An 8,371-nucleotide genomic window follows, 5' to 3' on the forward strand; every position below is an offset into this window, starting at 1 on the left:
GTCCACTTAGTGCGTCATAAAGACACAAACAAGGTATTCGCCATGAAGAAACAAGCAAGGAGTAACCTGGAGGATCCAGAGAATCTTGAAATGGCCTATCTGGAAAGGGACATCGCAATATTCGCTGATTGTCCCTTTGTTGTCTCCACATTTTGTTCCTTCCCAACTAAACGACATCTGTGTATGGTCATGGACTTTGAAGCAGGTAAGACATATCCATTGTATCTCTATCCAGCCCATATCTGCTTAAACATATAAAGCTACCAATGTATTTATATTTCATTATTCTACATGCTCATAAGAACAGTTTAGGAAGGTTACATCTTTCTGACAGATAATAATTTTCATTGCTTCTAATTGCATTTTTTTCTGATGTTGGGGCAACAAAAACACTGCAATTCCATCTGAGTTTATTTGTTTTTTTATTATTTATTTTGAATGGAGAAAAAGTGATGTTTATATAAAATTTTCTTTCCCCAAATATTTTTGTTATTTTATTTTTTAGTCTCCATAAGGGACCTGAACTTGCGATTATATAATCGTAATTACTATGTACTGCAATATGGGCATTGCAGAATATGGTGAAAATCTTGGTCCACTATGAAGCCAAGCTACACACTGACCTTCACAGAAGTACCATAGTGGCAAGGATAGTAGTCTTCCGCAGACACTCAGCAGCCATAGCAAACACTGACATGGAATGGGGGCGATGAGTGCTTAGAGCAGCTCGCCTCCAGGTCACCTGCTGTAAATGCCGCTGTCAGAGATTGACAGTGCAATGTAAGAGTTTACCAGCAGGGGGCAGATCTCAGCTCTCTTTTTGTATAGGATTACTCTGCAGTATACAGTATACGCTCTACATCACACAGTGTATCTCTATGATTGACTCCCTGCCCCAATGTCTCAGCTTATTTCTCATTCACACTCATCATGTGTAATTTACATTATAACAAACCCTCACCTGTCATATTTGCTTTCTGCTCTAGGAGGAGACTGTGGCAGTCTCTTAAAGTTATATGGTCATTTATCCCTCGCCTGGGCCCGCAGGTACCTTGCAGAAACGGTTGTTGCTGTGGAATATCTGCACAGCTATGGTGTGGTTCACCGAGACCTGAAGCCTGGAAAGTAAGTGAGCGCTGCAGTATAATAAAGGGAGAGACAGTTATAGTTTGGTATACAGTCTATGGGTTATTACTTAGGGCTGACAATATCTTTTCTTTTACAGCCTCATGATATCATCAACTGGACATATCAAAGTCACCGATTTTGGTATTTCAAAACTCGGACTCATGAGACCAACATCAGACATTTACAAGGCTCAAACTGAAGACATCACCAGAGAGTTTCCTGATGATGGGGTTAGCTATACATAAAAAACTTATTCTTTACAGATCTGATCTATTTCTGCTTCTCGAATATTTTCTCACATAGAAAACTTTTCCACTGATATTATTTGTCACAGTTATTTTCATTGATCATCTTCTCATTGTTCTGTTGGTTTTCAGAAGATTGGCACCTTGCATTATATAGCCCCAGAAGTCATCTTAGGGGAGCGCTATGGAAGGCCTATTGACTGGTGGTCACTAGGGATCATCATGTATAAATTTCTTACTGGCGATGTGCCATTTAAAGGAAGATACAAAAGTATTATTTTTAACAGTATCACCACAGGTAAGTAAAATATTCTGAATGCTGTGTGATGCCACAGTAATTTGGTTCAGTTGTTATGTTCATTCTTTGGTTTAGTTACTTGTTGCTTTTGATGAGTTTTTTTAAATGATAGTAAATGTAGAGACTTTCTTTTCTGTAATATTTACTTTTTACATAACAGATGACATCACTTTGAAATTTAAAAAGCATGCTCTTCATCCCAAAGCTCAAAGCATCATTACTCAGCTACTCATAAAAGATCCAACACATAGACTCGGGACAGGTAATATATATAGTAGTATTAATAATGACTTATAGCTCCTCTGTGACCTGACAAATAGATCATTTCCATGAGGATCAACACTGAGGTCTCTGCGTTATCTTCTTGTCCATTCCCCATTCTTCATGCCATGACTTACAGTATATTTTGGATCTGCTATATCTTCAGTTTAGATTAACTTAAAATGTACAGTCTTCCTAACATTGTCTGGATCACTTTTTTCTTGTCTTCCGTTTCCAGGAGGAGCAAATGAAATCAAGAGTCATCCATTCCTGAGTGAGTTAGACTTTGAGAACCTTCAAAATATGCCAACGTTAAGGCCAGATATTACGTCAGAGGAGGACACCCGCTACTTTCCCAGTAAGTAGAATGAGACGTCATCTGGTTAAAGTTGCCATTTGTCTAGTCTTTTATTTTATGTGACAATATGTTCGCATCATTATTAGTAATAACATGGTGACTGTCTGTGATTATATTAATAATCTTTGATAATACTTGTACTTTGTAGCTGGCATTAAGAGACCCAAACATATGGATTCAGATGAGGATGACACAAGTGAGGAGGTCAGTGATTGGCCAGAAAGTCTAAACTATGTATCATCTTCTCAAAGGCTTTCTAAGGTAAGTATATGATCAGTAAATCCACAACACTATAACTAAAATAGTATGAAAATACTATATATATATATAATTAATTTTACTCTGTGTATTTTAGCTATATGACCCCAATACCATGATGATGAGAGATGAAGATCATGAGCCATCTCCAGATTGCTCTCTAGAGACCAGCACAAAACACTCAGACGTGTGAGTAGATTATTACAGGGTATAGGACTGACATATCTTCAGAATACCAAATACAAGACGCATATGACACAATACGAAATCCAGAACTCACCGCCCCCATGATTGATCATCACTGTAATGTCTGGCTTGTGATAACGCTGGTGATAACAGTTGATCATTATGACCAGCCTTTCATTTCAATTTCATTAAAGCCCTTTATTACTAGTTATTCTTCATTCATGCTGACAGAAGGCAGTCCTGTGCAAGGTATACCCTTCATTTTGGTCAAGTGTCCTAATTGCCCATAAAAAAGGAGTCTTTTTATTTTTCATTGCTTTCACTTGTAATTTATTTTTTTTCTACTAAACAGGCAGAAAGAATCTTCTCCAACTGGAAATGATGGTGATAATCAGTGCTTCACTACTGAAAACAACAAGTCACCCTCTCCCATATTGCCAGGTATGTGCAGGTCTATAGGACATCTTGTTGTCGCCACTGATCATAAGGTGTAATGTAAATGTTACATGAGGGCTCAGAAAATCACTGCTTTTTTGTGCCTTTAAAATAATCAACAATCCAACACTTTACTGTATAAAATTCTCACTCTTATGTGCTGCGCATTAAAAGGTATAAGGGGCCATACAGTCTGGTGCCTGATACTGATCACGAATGCTCTGCCCATGGTTCAGTCAGGCCCCAAACTAACCCTATATATACCCTTAATGTGCCACAGATGTTTCAACCACTTAACTCCCGAAGCTTTTTTCCGATTTTGCATTTTCGTTTTTCTTTCCCCTTCTTTCCAGAGCCATAAGTTTTTTTAATTTTTAGGTCAATATTGCCGTGTGAGGGCTTATTTTTTGTGGGACGAGTTGTACTCTTGAACAATACCTTTGGTTTTACCATGTCGTGTAACAGAAAACAGGAAAAAAAATTCAAAGTGCAGTAAAATTGCAAAATAAATGCAATCCTACACTTAATTTTTGATTGGCTTTTTTGCTAGGTTCACTAAATGCTAAAACTGAATTGTTATTTTGATTCTTCAGGTCATTACGAGATCATAGACACCAAACATGTCTAGGTTCTTTTTTATCTAAGTGGTGAAGAAAAATTCCAAACTTTGCAAAAAAAAAAAATTGCGCCCTTTTCTGAGACCCGTAGCGTCTCCACTTTTTGGGATCTCTGGTTGGGCGAGGATTTATTTTTTGCACGCCGAGCTGACGTTTTTAATGATAACACTTTTATGCAGATACGTTCTTTTGATCGCCTGTTATTTCATGCTAATGCAATATCGCGGCGACCAAAAAAACTTAATTATGGCGTTTCGATTTGTTTTCTCGCTCAGCCGTTTGGCGATAGGGTTAATCCTTTTTTTTATTGATAGATCGGGTGATTCTGTACACAGCAATACCAAATATGTGTAGGTTTGATTTTTTTTATTGTTTAATTTTGAATGAGGCGAAAGAGGGGGGGATTTAAACTTTTGTTTTTTTATATTTTTTAAAAACATTTTTTTTATTTTTGCATTGCTCCATGGGAGGCTAGAAACTGCCATAAATCAATCGCCTCTGCTACATAGAGGAGATGCATAGATCCCCTCTATGTAGCAGAATTATAGGTGTGCTATGAATGCCGACCACAGGGTTGCGCTCATAGCAATCCGGCATCAGCAACCATAAAGATATGACTCTAATCTTATAGGAGTTTTTCATTGACTTGTTTTTCTTAATTTTTTGTATGATTTTCCAGTTGATACGAAAAATACATCTGCACTAAAACTGGAAGAGCAAAAACCAGAAATAGTAGTAAAGACAGAACCTAGCAGAGGTAAGTGTGACAATAAGGTCTATGTGGTCTGATGTCAGCGACTGAGAATAATTCACAAGGAGGATATATTATATGTTACTTTTTTACATGAATTTCCAGTTGAGACAATAAATACATCTGCATTAAACCTGGGAGAAGATCAAGACCCAAAAATAGTCCCAGAGACAGAACCGAGCAGAGGTAAGTGTGACAATAAGGTCTTTGTTGTCTGATGTCGGCGACAGAATAATTCACGAGCAGGATATATTATGTGTCAATGGAGGGATTTTCACATCTACGACTGACAATGATCATTGACTTGTTTTTCTTACTTTTTTATATGAATTTCAAGATGAGACAAAAAATACCTCTGCATTAAACCTGGGAGAAGATCAAGACCCAGAAATAGTCCCAGAGACAGAACCTAGCAGAGGTGTGACAATTAGGTCTATGTGGTCTGATGTCGGAGACTGAGAATAATTGAGGAGGAGGATATATTATATGTCAATGTGGTATTTTCACATCTATGACTGACAATGATTATTGACTTGTTTTTCTTACTTTTTTATATAATTTTCCAGTTGAGGCAAAAAATACATCTGCTTTAAAACTGGGAGAAGAGCAAGACCCAGAAATAGTTGCAGAGACAGAGCCTAGCAGAGGTAAGTGTGACAATAAGGTCTATGTGGTCTGATGTTGGCGATTCAGAATAATTCACGAGGAGGATATATTATATGTAAAACGAAAAAAGTGGTTTGGTACCGTGTTAGCCAGTAGAAAAAAATATATAAAGTGCTCTCAGTGAGAGAAACAAAATAGGAATCTTGTGGGTATGATACCTTTTAATGGCTAACAAATAATAGTGAATGTTGTTACAAAGCAAGCTTTCGGGACTCCTTACGTCCCTTCATCAAGCTGATAAGCTGCTGATATGCATATCAGCCTGATGAAGGGACGTAAGCAGTCCCGAAAGCTTGCTTTGTAACAACATTCACTATTATTTGTTAGCCATTAAAAGGTATCATACCCACAAGATTCCTATTTTGTTTCTCTCACTGAGAGCACTTTATATATATTATATGTAGTGATGAGCGAATGTGCTCTTTACTCGAGTTTTCTGAACATGTTCGAGTGTTCCCTGAGTAGTTTCGGCGTGCTCGGAAATCAAGTTTTAGTCCCCGCAGCTGCATGATTTGAGACTGCTAGAGAGCCTGAATTCATGTGAGGATTTCCGAAAAAACTGGCAATACGCACATGTATTCAGGCTGTCTAGAAGCTGCAAATCATGCAGCTGCGGGGACTAAAACTTAATTCATGAGCACGATCAAAATGCTCGGAAAACTCGAGTAACGAACACACTCGCTCATCACTATATGTCAATGGTGGGATTTTCACTTCTATGACTGACAATAATCATTGACTTGTTTTTCTTACTTTTTTATATGAATTTCCAGTTGAGGCGAAAAATACCTCTGCATTAAAACTGGGAGAAGATCAAGACCCAGAAATAGTAGCAGAGACAGAACCTAGTAGAGGTAAGTGTGACAATAAGGTCTATGCTGTCTGATGTCGGCAACTGAGAATAATTCATGAGGAGGATATATTATATGTAGTGATAAGCGAGTGTGCTCTTTACTCGAGTTTTCCGAACATGCTCGGGTGTTCTCTGAGTAGTTTGGGCGTGCTCGGAAATCCAGTTTTAGTCCCCGCAGCTGCATGATTTGAGACTGCTAGAGAGCCTGAATACATGTGGGGATTTCCAAAAAAACATGCAATCATCCCCGCATGTATTCAGACTGTCTAGCAGCTGCAAACCATGCAGCTGCAGGGACTAAAATTTAATTTCCGAGCACGCCCAAAATACTCGGAGAGCACTCGGAGAGCACCCGGAGAACACCTGAGCATGCTTGGAAAACTCAAGTAACGAGCACAATCGCTCATCACTACATATAATATATCCTTCTCGGGAATTATTCTCAGTCACCGACATCAGACAGTCAGTCCCCGCAGCTGCATGATTTGCGGCTGACAGCCTGAATACATGTGGCGATTGCCCGTTCTTTAGCAAAAATCCCCACATGTATTCAGGCGTTCCAGCAGCCGCAAATCATGCAGCTGCGAGGACTAAAACTTAATTCACGAGTATGCTCAAAATACTTGGAGAACACCTGAGCATGCTCGGAAAGCTCCATTAACAAGCACACTCACCCATCACTATATGTCAATGGTGGGATTTTCACATTGATGACTGACAATGATCAATGACTTGTTTTTCTTACTTTTTTACCTGAATTTCCAGTTGATACGAAAAATACATCTGCACTAAAACTGGAAGAGCAAAAACCAGAAATAGTAGTAAAGACAGAACTTAGCAGAGGTAAGTGTGACAATAAGGTCTATGTTGTCTGATGTTGGCGACTGAGAATAATTCCCGAGGAGGATATATTATATATCAATGGTGGGATTTTCACATCTATGACTGACAATGATCATTGACTTGTTTTTCTTACTTTTTTACATGAATTTCAAGATGAGACAAAAAATACCTCTGCATTAAAACTGGAAGAAGATCAAGACCCAGAAATAGTCCCAGAGACAGAACCTAGCAGAGGTAAGTGTGACAATAAGGTCAATGTTGTCTGATGTCGGCGATTGAGAATTAGTCACGAGGAGGAGATGTTAACTCCCAATTATACGATTGCCACATGTATGATGACTGACAATGATCATTGACTTGTTTTTCTTACTTTTTTACATGAATTTCAAGATGAGACAAAAAATACATCTGCATTAAAACTGGAAGAAGATCAAGACCCAGAAATAGTCCCAGAGACAGAGCCTAGCAGAGGTAAGTGTGACAATAAGGTCTATGTTGTCTGATGTCGGCGATTGAGAAATAGTCACGAGGAGGAGATGTTAACTCCCAGTTATACAATTGCCACATGTATGATGACTGACAATGATCATTGACTTGATTTTTTACTTTTTATATAAATTTCTAGTTGAGAAGAAAAATAACTCTGCAATAAAACTGGTAGAAGATCAAAATGCCAAAATAGTAGAAGAGCGAGAACCTAGAAGACGTAAGTGTGATAATAAGGCCTATGTTGATTGATGTTGGCCAGTGAGAATAATTCATGTGGAGAAGATGTTATCTGTCAGTGGTGGGATTGTCACATGTATGATGAGTGACAATGATCCTGTTCCTCTGCACAGATAAGATTTCTCTACCGTCCTGCCACAATGACACCAAAGCAGTATCCTCTAATATGGAGTCCCATTACTTACATTAGTTTTATATCTCTTCTCAAAGGTTCCATCTTCCGCCGGATTATATCATCCTGCCGGCGTGGAATATCCAGGGCCGCTCGCAGCATCAGAAGATGCATTTGTCCAATCTGTCCTTAGGGCACCATATACATCTAGTACAGCAAGTCCATCATCAAAGCTGTACTTGGGCAGCACGGTGGCTCAGTGGTTATCACTGTTGCTTTGCAGCACTGGGATCCTGGGTTTAAATGTCACTAAGGAAAACATCTGCAAGGAGTTTGTATGTTCTCCCCGTGTTTGCGTGGGTTTCCTCCGGGTACTCCGGTTTCCTCCCACACTCCAAAGACATACTGATAGGGAATTCCCAATTTAAAAAAATTAAATAAAAATTCTGAATTAATTAATATTCCTTTGTAATAGAATATTTCTGAAATATATGGCATACCAATACTGTACGTCATACATGTTTGAAGAATCCTCATGAAGTTTTGCTTTTTTCACTAAACGTGTATGTATTGTAGTGTGGTGGGGGTAATATACTTCCCTACTGCCGTCTTCTCTGAGATCAAGCTCTGTCCG

The 8,371-nt window shown here is 38.5% G+C and overlaps 2 long non-coding RNA genes across 2 annotated transcripts; both read left to right on the plus strand.

The window, feature by feature from the left end:
* Positions 1-1,858: 1,858 nt before the first annotated feature.
* On the plus strand, positions 1,859-2,538 carry LOC141078411 (uncharacterized). The gene is made up of 3 exons (XR_012227842.1): positions 1,859-1,933; positions 2,171-2,290; positions 2,439-2,538. It is a non-coding gene; the product is annotated as an uncharacterized lncRNA (long non-coding RNA).
* A 554-nt stretch (positions 2,539-3,092) lies between these two features.
* LOC141078412 (uncharacterized) lies at positions 3,093-4,722 on the plus strand. Its single transcript, XR_012227843.1, has 3 exons — positions 3,093-3,175; positions 4,466-4,543; positions 4,643-4,722. It is a non-coding gene; the product is annotated as an uncharacterized lncRNA (long non-coding RNA).
* The last annotated feature ends 3,649 nt before the right edge of the window (positions 4,723-8,371 follow it).

This window comes from Dendrobates tinctorius, unplaced genomic scaffold (genome assembly GCF_039654945.1).
Source record: "Dendrobates tinctorius isolate UK_male_01 unplaced genomic scaffold, ASM3965494v1 ptg000559l, whole genome shotgun sequence".
NCBI lineage: Eukaryota > Metazoa > Chordata > Amphibia > Anura > Dendrobatidae > Dendrobates > Dendrobates tinctorius.